Raw genomic sequence first — 12,902 nt, forward strand, 5'->3', positions numbered from 1 at the left:
TTGTCGCTTTTTATTTTTGTGTCAGAATGAAAGCTCCACAGATTGAATCCTTTTTAACCCACAAAACAATTGCAACAGGGTGGTAGTGGTACACATTCAGTCCTGCCGATATGTCACCTCTAACTATGTAAGAATGCAGATGAGTTTCTATGTCTGTTCAGACCTTGAAGTCTCTTCGAAGTCCGACTTAACACCTAATGGTGTTTTGGGTTTGTGAACACAAGCTGTCTACCAACAACTAGCTTGCAATAATCAATCATTTTAGTTAGGCTATTGAGCAACTATTTGGATTCTGCCATAACTTACTAAAATGTATTTTAATTAGTTAACTAAATATATAGGCTGAAATCCTGGCCCCATTGAAAGTGACAGAAATCTTGTCATTGACTTCAAAGGGCCAGGATTTCACTCATAATTTTACACATTTTAAAACAGAAGCAGATTTAATTGTTGGTGTCATTGGGTGTACAGCCTCCATGCTGTCTCAGCTTCTAAGGGTTAAAAATAAAACTGACTGACTGCTTAGTTGAGGCTGATTTGATTTGTGGCCTCACAACAGCTGTGGAGATAAATGAGCTGTGCTGAGGAAGGATGGCATGCCTACCAGAGAGGCTGAGGGGCCACTGAGAGCAGAAGCCTTCAGCAACAAACTAGTGAGAAGCCACCCAGGAAATCACATCCTCTCGAAGAGAGGACCACATACTGTGACTGAGGAACAGTCTGCATTAGAAGTAGAATACGAGACAAGCCAGGCAAACAGGAAGGGGTGGGGAGAGATTGGTGGCATACATACAGGGTCTCTGGCCTGAAACTCAAAGGAGAGTTCCCTTACCAAACCCTGGGGATTCATTAAGCTTTGAAGAAACAAACTATACCTAAAGAGGCCAGGGTCCCTCATATAGAATGACTGGCCTTCTGAGGGACTGGAATCTTCAACACCCTAAGAAAGATTGCAAATGAGATGACTATAGGAAAGAGGTCACAACAAAGAATCAAAAAGAAAGCTAGATGAAGCTTCAGAGAAGGAGGGAAATTGAGACAGAGTTGCTTGGCTACTAGTTCCCCCATAAGGGAGCTCTGAAGATCAAAGACAACCACTGCCAGTTAGCTATTATGCTTAGTGAAAGAATTTATACGTAGAAGCAATATCTGGAATATGAAAAAGCAAAGTCAACTAAAGGTTTAAGATGAAAAATCTTAAAAATGTAATAGTTGGTGTAGCTGGAGATTCCTAACCTAGACTGTGTAATCTCAGAAATATTCTCATTTATTAGGAATTGACTTTAGTTAACTTCCTTACAGTTTCTGTTTTGCATTCTAAGAGTTCTCTTTAATGAGTTGGGGTTCTCTTTAATTTGTTAACATTTGTATTATTTGGTATTATTTGATATTCCTTTTTGCTAATATAACACAAATATCCATCTCTAAATTTTACTCACCATGTAAAATTATATATTTGTATGTAAAGACTTGGGGTGAAACACTGGTCCCATTAAAGTCAATGGGAGATTTCTATTGAGTTCAGCAGGGCCAGAATTATTATTATTAGTAGTAGCATTAACATAGCTAGTGTCTAGGAGTCTAGATAAGAACTCTTATGTTAGATGATGTGCAAAGCAGAACAGAAGGATGGTCTCTGCCCTAACAAGTTTACAATCTAAGTGTAAGACCAGAGATAACAAATGGATATAATCAGGCAAGGGAGTATGAGGAAACAATGAGAAAATACTGGTTAGCATAATGGGCAGTGGTGTGAGCACACCAGTGGCCAAACCGGTTTCAAGTTTTTTCACAGGCATCAAGGCAAAGAGATTTGAGGAAGGATCTGAAAGTAGATAATGAGGTAGCTTTGTAGATGTTTATAGGAAACTACTCCCAAGCATAAGGGGCAGCATGGGAGAAAGCTGCTTGTTTGAAAAGTTAACAAGTGGGCAGTGAGGCTGGCATCGTGGGCCAATTGATGGTAGGAGCTGACATCTGAGCAGTTAATGAGAGATAATAGGGTAGGGATAGATCAAGAAAGGTCTTGAAAGTGAAGACAAGTAGCTTATGTTAAATGCAATAGAGAAGAGGGAGGGATGCCAAGAGAGAAGGTGACATACTCAGTATGACCGGTTAAGAAAATGATCTTTGTAACAATAATCTGAGTGGGTAGATTGCTGTTGCAAAGCCAGAGAGAAGGATGTTGCAGTAATTGAGATTTGAGATAAGCATCTGATTGAGAGTTTTGTCTGTATGGGTGGATAGAAAAGGTTGTATTTTAGAGACCTAGACTAGATGTAAAGACTTAGAGAGAGAGAGAGATTGATTCAAGTTGAAGATGATGTCCAGGTTATGGGGCTGAGGGAGAGGCAGGATGGTGATTGACTGAGAAGATGGACGGGATTCATAGGGAAGATTAAAAGCCCAGTTACAGCCATACTGAGTTTGAGCTGACTACACAACCTTGGTAAGATTATAGACAGTGTGAGATTTTCCTTTGGACAGAACGAGACAGGTGTAATTAGTCATTGGTTGTGTGTGTGTGTGTGTGTGTGTGTGTGTGTGTGTGTTCCTGGTGTATGCTGTCCCAGTTCTGCACAGATAGCAGACACAGCAGACATTGATCGAACTGCCCGATAAGACCACAAGGCTTGCTTTAGTAGTGAAGGCACCTGTCCAGGTTTATTGTCAAAAAAGCACAATCCTAATGCCCTGGCTCAATGGTTACAGGTACACTAACACATGTATGCCCGTTTCAATGGACTCAGCTCAGTGAATGGCAGGACATCCATTCCCCCCTCGGCTAGCCAAAGACATTCCTCTCAGGCTCCTTTTTATACCCCGATACAAACAAATTACATATTGCCCCTCTGATGTGGTTAGTTACCACCCTCTACCTTGTACATGTTGGTTCAATCAAAACATCTCTATTCATCACCCTGCAATCTGACCTTATCTTCAAGAGGGAGTCAGTGTGTCCTTGTAGGATCTTCGGGAAGTGTGTTTGTACCATTCAAATGTTTTGTACAACCCTTCTGAAATGTGTTTGTGTGAGTGTCCTGTGTTTAGCACCTCTTAGGAATGTGTGTGTTTTTGCAATGACAGCCCTGTTCTTGCCAAATTCTCTGCGCTTACACACAGGCAGAGCCTGACTTTTGCTAACTTTGCTTTCTATTAGTAGAGCTTGACCACTACTTTAGTTCAGGCCTCAGGCTCTCTTTTTCTACTACAACAGGTAGTGAATTATCAGCAGAGTCTTGGCTGCTGTCTGGAAGTTTACTTCAATGTCTCTGTAAAGGCTTGACTACTTCTAGAATTAAAAATTTGACTTATTAAATAACTCATTAATATCTAAAATCCAGCTAGTGGGTTGTTTGTGGCAACTGCTGCTCTCTAATTTTATTACATGTGTACTAAATCAAACAATAAAATTAATTCAGAAGTTGTTGTCAATACCTGTCAGGGCTTCCTTTATATCCCCATTTGTACCTTTGTTTTACAGTTGTCCTTTGATGTAAATTAATTTGAATTTAATTTTTATACCTTAACACTGCCTCTCCCTCTGTTCTACCTCACTAAGTGTTATGTGGTGGGTTTTTGTTTGTTTGTTTGTTTTCCTTTGTGTTTTGGATGGTAGTGTGAATTTCCAGAATGTATATTTATTTTTAACTAGCACTTGTTGAGCAATAACCTCCAATTTATTCCTGTTTAGTTATCTTTTTATTATTGCCACCTGAGCTAACATAGATTGTGTTTATTAAGTCAAAACGGATGTTTAAATCCTTTTGATCTCCAAGTCTGTGAATCTAGCCCTAATTCCCTTTTCAGTTACTTCAAGTTGCATTTGTGTGTGTTTTATTCGACTCATCATTTAAATGGTCTGCGGGATAATGTTGACTAGTTTTGTTGCAACATTCTCCCCACTAGTCTGTCCAAAATTCTGCTTCTAAGATAATTTTTGCTCCTTCTCCAACCACTTCATGCTACCCACTTCCATGTTTGAATCTTTTTATTGTTTTCTCCACTCTTTCTATATTAAGTTCAAATTTCTCCGCTTTAATTTCAAAGCTGAGTGCAACTCCATTACTCCCTATATCTCTGTTCTCAGTACTACTTTGTCCCTCTTTGATTCCATATACTCCTCTCTATTCTAAATACCCCCTTTATTCATGTTCTCCCACTCTTGATTCCTTTATGCTTTTCTCAACTCTTAAAACAGTTTCCCATTTGTCAATTGCAACACCCTGCTTTTCCTCTTTAAAATTGTTCCTCAAAAATCACTTCTTTTACCAAATCTTAAACTAAGTGTGCACTCCTTATACTGGAAGTGTCATGAAGTGTACTGTATTTGTTTGAATTTATTTATAAGCAATCTGGAAAAAGGCCCTTCCTTTTTTTTTTCGTTGGTTGGTTGGTTGTCCTTTCTTTTAGAAAGCACCATGTTCAGTGAAAGTCAGCTAGAAATAATAAATGATCAAAATAAATTAGAAGAATCAATATTTTTATTATCCTTAGAAGCCCAAATTGCAATCATCTGCGTACTAGAACATGACCATGGAGAAACCTATGACTTTTATTTTCAAGAAAAACTTTTTACAGGTTCCTTTTCTAACTTTAAAATGGCTAAATTGAGCATATGGAAAAAGTATAATTAGTGTCTTTAAGATAATTGATTGCCATACTACACTGGTGACATCAGTCATTATGAGGTCTAATGCATGTAACTGGCAAATGTGTTTGCATCTAATACTTTATTCCAATTGACACCCAACATGTTTCTGTTGACAGCTTTTTAGCCAAGATGAATGCTCTCTGCCAGGAGCTATTACTACTTTACTGAGGTGGCCATAGATGGATACATTATAGTAAAGTTTAGAGTAAAATTTTGGTATGTTTTTACTCCTCAGATGTCTGGATTCACTAGCCCTGAATTGCAAGGCTTTGACATGCTTCAAAAATATCCTTCCTGATTTGACAATATGACACTTCTGGGGGTTTATGCTGTACACTGAAAAAGGCTTATTGAAAAACTGAAATGTTACAATGTACTTTGAAGCAGTGAACATAATTTATGCAAGGAGATGAAACTTTATAAATTAAATCCACTGAAGAAAAGTGCTTTACTAAAAAGCAAGCACTGGACATTTTCTCCCTTGTAATAAAAATATTACATTTTGTCATCAGTCCTGTGACAGGAGGACAGTAAAAATTAATTTTATGAATTAGTGAAGGCCACAAGGGATTTCCTAGAGACATAAAATAGTCAGTATTCCTATTAGAGTGACACATTGTCAAGGCACAAATAGTGGGCCATCACTGTTTGTGGACTAAATCATTATGTATTGCTGCCAGTACGTGAAGGTCTTTGGTAGTAAAGATGAAATAATTGCAGTCACAATGAAATGTGAAGATTCCATCATCGTGTTTATATTTTGGTATCTTGTTTATAATTAATTTGCACAAAAAAGCTTTCAAAGAGAACTGCTTAGTTGTAATCCATTTGCTGTGTTAAACAATGATGTACAGTATCCTAAAGATTATTTTTAATGTTCATTAGGTATTCTATTTTATCATTAAAGGAAGAAGTTAAATTGGGCTTAATTAATATTATTCATGGCAAATTGTTCACATACATATATAAATGAAAACTAATACAAATATAACATTAAAGTTACAAGTTTAGGCCCTGATCTTGCAAACTCTTATGCAGACAGGTAACTTTATGCATGTAAACAGTACAACTGGACTCATTGGCAGGTAACATATCACAGAATTTTTGTATTAGGCTGTCAGCAGATCCAGATTTACATTTGATTCACATCTGTAAAGTTTTCTTCACAGCTGTGTCTGTTAGAAATGTTTGTTTGGGGGAAGAGGGCTTAAAGTTTTTTTTAAGTTCTTCAGCACAGTTACAGGGCGAGAGGTGGAATCTATGGGAAATTCTATAGCAATGGAATCATAGAATACATGGGGGCTTGACTCCAGTATGTTACTTCAGATCTCTTAAACATGGAACACCAATCTATACATCCTGTGTCCATAGTCATTTGTTGCACTAACTTATTGCTGAATGTAAATTAGCCATTGTTCCCATCTGTATACCGTCCAAAAACATGCCCATACAACTGCTCAAAAAATTCAAATTTAAAAATTTTTCAATGAGAAAGGCCAACTTGTTAATAGAAAAGAAGTACTTGTGGCACCTTAGAGCCTAACAAATTTATTTGAGCATAAGCTGTAGCTCACGAAAGCTTATGCTCAAATAAATTTCTTACGCTCTAAGGTGCCACAAGTACTCCTTTTCTTTTTGCGAATACAGACTAACACGGCTGCTACTCTGCAACTTGTTAGTGAATTTTGTTGTAAAAAAAGGACCACTTTTCCAAATAGCAGTACCTGCAAGGTATTATACAGAGTAAAATAAGTTAAGGCCCTCCTCAAGGCACTTACAATTGAAGCAGAAGAAAGGAAGGGAAGAAATGAGATGTAACACAAGAATGGGTTGGGGGGGAATGCACTGCAGGCCCAATGCCATATATCTAGTCCTGCTGTTGCTTCAGCTCTAGGCATAGTAAGTGGAGTCAGAAGCAATGCTTGACAGGCATACTGTTTCCCCTACTTGTACTTCTCCAGTTTGCTACAGGATGCCTGCCCAGCTGCAATATCTATTATTTTCCCGATAGTTTTAAAAAAAATGTCCTGCAAGTCATATATGGAGATGTGAAGACTTATGACCCGAATCTTAATGAAGAAAGCCATTGGATAGTTTTAAATAGTGAACATGTCTATTCATTTTCAGTTTAAAAGCTCATTTTTACAGTTCAGTATTTTTAGCCAATTCGTGAAACTTCTGAGTGGAAACCAGCTTTATACTCTTAAGGTAGTCATCGGGTATCACTTTTCTACAAATGACAACTAATTTGTTTTCACTCATATACAAATCAACTGCATTTATATCAATAGGAAATGGAAATATCATGTCTCCCTTACTCTGAACTGCATGGAATAATGATGAAAGTAAAAATTTTAATTTTATATGCTAAGTACTGATGACATTTTATTTTTACTGTACTGTAAACTCTGCCTTCCAAGTATGTCTTCTGTTTAAAATGTCTTTTCTTTTTAATATTAGTCAGTGTTAGGGGACAGACTTTCTCCACCTTCCTTCTGTTGCCTGCAAGGGAATATACCATAATGACAGTTACCAAGGGATTATTAAAGTTGGCAACTTCACTGCAGACTCCATGGAAAATACATTGATATGTACATGACCTGGGAAAATATTTCTAAGTAATTAAACTCTATAACATGCAAACTATGAGACTTTTACAGGGCCAAAATAAAATGTTGTACAAACACAATAGGAAATCAGAATAATCAACAGGATTTTTATGTTGTGTTTATGCTGTACTATATAAAAATATGCTATGCAGATGGCCTATCATGTAGGCATTTATAGTAGTCTGCTATTATGTTACTGATTTCTTTTTTATTTACACTTTTTAAATGCTACCTAGAAATATTATTTAGTATGACTTTAGTTTCTCTGGTGATAATTGAATTAAATCACAGTATATGATAAAGTTCTGAATTTTCTTTTCAATGAAGAAATAACTAGAATAAAATCAGCATAAACGTTAGCATGGCTGAGTTTATACATAGCTGCTCTTGTGGCACCTGACTTCTCGTTCAGAGTGTATGAATAGAAACAGGAAGTCTAGACTCTCTTCAGCAGACCTACTTGTGATCTCGAGGAACTAATTCCTTCAGTACCTGTACTCGTACAGAAATTTTAGCCTTGCTGTGTGGAACTACAAGCGATTTAAGAGGTGATATCTGATACAACATTTGGAATTAAGCTCAGATGTATATGTAGTTTCCTATCCAGTCCTATATTAACTGGAAGAGGGAAGGGGAGAGCCTTTTGCTTTTGTGATTGGGTTTTTTCTAGTGTGCTTTATTTAGTGTGCTTTTTAATTTTTTTAAAGGTACCTCATCTTTATAGGTTAGAAGCCTACATTATCCCAAGGTCTCTTTAAAGTCAAGGACTGCATGGATAGGACACATTCAATGCATTGATTTTTAGTATAGTTGCACCTGCTTACAGAAAGGCATAATCCAGTTAATCTTCATTAGAATTCTATCATGGACCTCCTCGCCATTAAAGGTTAGGTTGATGTTCTGGGGTTATGCAGCTACATTAAGCTTCTTTTTCCTCAACTTAGTGTGCTAGATGTGCAGAATCCTAGTCTCTGAGTGGTACAGTATACACCAGTGCTTCAAGTCAGGGTTTTAGGCTGTATCTTCCACCACAGAGATTAAAGAAGACAAATGTAGCTGGATAGCTATGACACAACAGAAGGGGAAACAAGACATAAAAGTAATGGGAGAAGGAAAAGTGAATGTGGGAAAGAGGGGAGTGAAGAGAACATATCACATAAAAACATATAAAATCATGGGCTACTAAAGGAAGTGGAGCTCATTAACTCCTTCATGGCATTATTCATGTGCAACATATGTCAGGCAAAATATTTGAATTTATTTTTCTCATACTAGTGTTTTGTCACACTGATTTTTAATCACAAATGTGGTGCATAAGTGTGCACTGTGTCTTCGTAGTAAAGTAAATAATCTGAGCACTAGAATCAAATCTATAAGGCACCTGTGAGGTTTTGCATGGGCTCTCTGAACCTTTGCATGGGAACACCTTAAATTGTATACTGGAGGTAAACAACTTCAAGTTTTCCTTTTGTTGGAAACATTGTAGATTTGTTCATAGATTTCATGTCCCGTGCTCTCTGATTTTAATGGCAACTTGAAATTCTACCTTTATATTCCATGTTCTTCCTTTTAGTGCAAGGATATCGCTTCAGTTAATCTGATGGGAATTTTTGTACCTCCCTACTTCAGACTTCAGAGCCTGACCCAATAATTGTAATAGATTTGCCAGAATACGGGAAAGCAGATAAGGCATCTCAATTCAAAAGAGACAAATAGGTCCTCCTCATCTTTTTATGCTACATTAAAAGGATATGGAAACCTATTTTCTGCATGAAAATTGATTAGATCAAGATCGAAGACTACTATCTCACCAGAAAGATCAGAGGAAATGCTAAGGCAGGCACCACCACTGTTGTGTTATGCCAAACAAATCAACAAGTGATCCATTTCTTATCTTTTGGTACCTTGTTTTGGGGGGATCACTGGGCTTATAGAAGATTGTGAAGGATACAGAGATTCTCACAACAGTCAGTGGAGAATTACGCTTTCTTTTAAACTATATGCAATACCTCTTTCTGTCAAAACAGAAGTGAATTGTAGAAAACTCCATGCCATTTGTAGTGAAAATATCACTATAAATCAGTTAGCTTAAAAATCAGATTTTATAGTAACCCACAATTCTAGTTTTATATCCACTCAGTGCTTGATAGTGTGATGAGACATGAGCCTCCAAATAACTTGTAAAGTCAGCAACTATTCATGTATGGACAAAACACTGCATACTTTGCAAGATCGATATACAATGGTGATTAGTGCCAGTACATATAAGAGCAAGGCTAAGCCCTCAATCAAATTACCACTATAACATGCTCAATCGTATCTTTTTGTCCTTTTGTGTGGAATTCTGTCTGTCGTGTATTGATTCTAACTGGAAACAGCAGAAAGGATGGCAACTTTTTCTCCTGCTTTTAACACAATTTTATTCTTAGTCTTTCAGTGGAATTATCTTTATTGTTAAAAAGAGTCTACTGTTTGGTTTACATACTCTGTATAATATGTACTAAAATTGTTATCCATAGTTTGACATCCTAGCTATGCTGTTCAGGAAGAATCTACCAATTCCCCTTGTGATCATCATATTTCTTCTGTCAGACCACCAGTTGGCTATGTAGGTGTAACGATAACAGCTGTTTGATACTACATGCCAGTCATGAAATACAGGAATGCTAAGTAAGTTTGATTGCACAGGTTTAAATGAGGGCAGCATTTAGACTTGTATCTTCTGCAGTGTGATAATTCTGCCTTGAGGAAAGAAGTTGTAGACTTTGCAAGAAATTAATGCAAAATTCTGTTTTCTCCTTTTTATTTTCAGTGGTTTGGTTTAAGAGCATATTTGCTGTATTTATTTTTATTTATTCTCTATTCATTATTTTATAGACACACATCCAGAAAAACTGAAAGCTAAAGAAAGGAAAGGACAGAATACCCTCTGGATTTTCTTCCCATGTGCAGAGTATACTTACTGAAGCATTCAATCAACTCCGAGGATCAATGTATTTGTAAGTAGGTTTAACAGAATGAAACATCATTTATAAGGGGTTTTGTGAATAATTTTAAGAATGTTAATATTCTTCTGAGCAGTCTCTCACCTGCACATGCAAACATGCACACACAGAAAGTTAAAAGAGCAGCGAGAGGGCAAAAACATTTTATGACTGGACATTCCCCTACAAAATTTACTGCAATCCAGATTGAGGAAGGAGAATAAGGGCTGAAACTTTGTTTTTCTAAAGGAAATGCTGAGCTCTTTAGATTTCTTCTGTAGGCAGCATAAATTAGCCACTGTCTCCTGATGATGGCATATCGAAGAAAAGCCATGAGGGAACGGGTGGAATAAACAAAGGTGCAACCATTAGGGGTAATGGAGGGAGACAAGCTTCCAAAAGTCTATTTCCTCAAATTTATTACTATTCTGTCTATATCTCTGTCACTGTACTTGTAGGAATAATGAATTCTCAGTCCTGGATTCATGTGCTTCCACTCTGAGTCTTTTTTTTTTTTAACCACAGTAGGAAATCACCACTAACTGACTTGGTGAATACCTTTCAAAGGTGATCAGTCTCAGTCACGTGCCTTTTAATTATGGGGGGTGGGGTGACAAAGGGCACTTTTGACATGTTTTCATGACATGTGGAGACCTTTCTGTTTGATAAACTAAACTAAATTTCTGTGAGCGCTAGAGTTACAAGTGGCTAAGGTTTTTTTAAAATGTATTTTAAAACTTAATGTCACCAATGTGATTCAAGCAAAGTTGGAAAAATCATTATGCTTACAGTTCTGAATTTGATGGACATTCTGTGATGTTAGTCTGATAGTACAAAGTATCTGTATTTCATTAGTTTAAGTTCAGAGATTCTGTGGTTTGGGGAGTTTATATGTGTGTGAATGGGCAGCGTTGTTGGTTTTCTGGTGTTTGTTGTTTTAATCACCATGTAGAAAAAGTCATTGCCATAGATCCATTTTCTATGGAAAATGTATAGCTCTAATGTTGGAAAACCCTACATTCCACTTTGTTGATGAAAAATGGAAATATTGTGAACTGAATATGATTTCATGAAATATTGCAAGTACAGAGACCTTAAGGGATGCACATTTTACCTGATTCTCTATTCCCTGCCCAGCCAAAATTTCAGCTGACATTGATCAGAAGTTTGGGCACTACAAATGCAGGATATAGTTTCAAATTTGAACTGTGTAGCCTTATTGGTATATTGGAATCTCGGGGCTGATTTGAGGAATCCTGTGGCCATCGTATTTTAGCATCTATAAATTCTCATGCATAATAAACATTTTGTAGCCTAGAGGTTTACATTTCTGTGTCCCTAACAGCTCGATTTTAGTGGTCTTTAAGATGCACAAATTCTATTGAAGCTAACTGGAATCCTGCATGTGAAATGACACCATTACCAGGCCCCAAAATACATGAATATCCAGATGGTTTTGTATGTATTGACCATTTATTTTCCCTCAAGGTCAAATAGGCCACTATATTTTCGACACTTAATTCTCTTTGTCATCTAAAAATATTCTGCATCTTATGAAAATCTTCAAACGTTTTGAATATGCAGTATTATTGCAAGTAATTTTTTTCAGGATTTTTTTGCTTAAAGGTGACTTATAAAATGGTCTCAGGAATGCAGTTTGCCATCTGTTACCTTAGAAATTATTTCATTATTATTTTTTTTAATTCTCTATAATCATAGGACATGAGTGTCTGTCTGTCTCTCTCTCTCTTTAGATAATTTAAAGGAGCCTCTTTTTCAGACAGTGAATGGTTCTGTGCACTTGAAGCCCATTTCAGGTTGGATACTCAGAAACTGAAGCCCCCACTTGTATTCATAGAACCCTACTAACCACAGAGGGGTTGCAGTAGTTGGGACCCTGTATACTTCCTGATAAAACCCTGAAATATCTGTGCACAGCAGGCTGAGTGGTGGAAGTCATATCCTCATTAATTCTGAACTTTCCCTTGTAGGTTCAGATATATTGTAACATTTTAATATACTGTAGTTTTTAATCTACTTTGGGGCAAAGTGGTTCTTTAGTGGAAACGGTTTTGTGCACAATGTAACTGAGATTCATGCAGCAAAGTACAGTTTGATTCACTTGAACATGGATATTGGCTGTTTTATGAGTCATTTGTGAATGATTACTACAGCTATATTGCACGTTATAACTTAGGAAACCTACAGCAGTTGTAGAACAGTAATATTGAAAGAGGCTGTCCAATACATTTTGTTTCTTTGACAACAAGTGATCAATTTTAATTTGTCAGATTTTAGTTCTAGTGCTATTTTCTTAGAAAGCTGAAAGGATACTTATTAAGACAATAGTGGCACTAAAATATGGCAAGTCAAATTTGATCATAACTTTTGTCAAAATAAAACCAAATCAGGAGATCAACTCATGAGTCATTGTTAAATTTAAGTGAAAGGTAGAGGAAAAATGAGAATATATTATGAATTTTTGTCAATTTGTATAATTTTTCAGTTAGGCAGTCATAAATCAAGGAATATTGTATTTTTGAGGCTCATTAAAGAGACATTGTACATCGAATAGTGAAGCAGTCAGCATAATGAAATTATGAATGCCTAAGTATAACTATCTGTATGTAAATTATGTGAGACAGATTTGCTAAT

At 36.5% G+C, this 12,902-nt stretch overlaps 1 protein-coding gene across 1 annotated transcript in view; it reads left to right on the top strand.

The window, feature by feature from the left end:
- TENM3 (teneurin transmembrane protein 3) overlaps positions 1-12,902 on the top strand; it is a 2,178,135-nt gene that overhangs the window by 20,624 nt on the left and 2,144,609 nt on the right. The window contains exon 4 of the mRNA XM_043513542.1: positions 10,141-10,262. The gene's annotated coding sequence lies outside the window, so the exon portion shown is untranslated. The remainder of the gene's footprint in view (positions 1-10,140; positions 10,263-12,902) is intronic.

The sequence above is a fragment of the Dermochelys coriacea genome, chromosome 4 (assembly GCF_009764565.3).
Source record: "Dermochelys coriacea isolate rDerCor1 chromosome 4, rDerCor1.pri.v4, whole genome shotgun sequence".
Taxonomy (NCBI): domain Eukaryota; kingdom Metazoa; phylum Chordata; order Testudines; family Dermochelyidae; genus Dermochelys; species Dermochelys coriacea.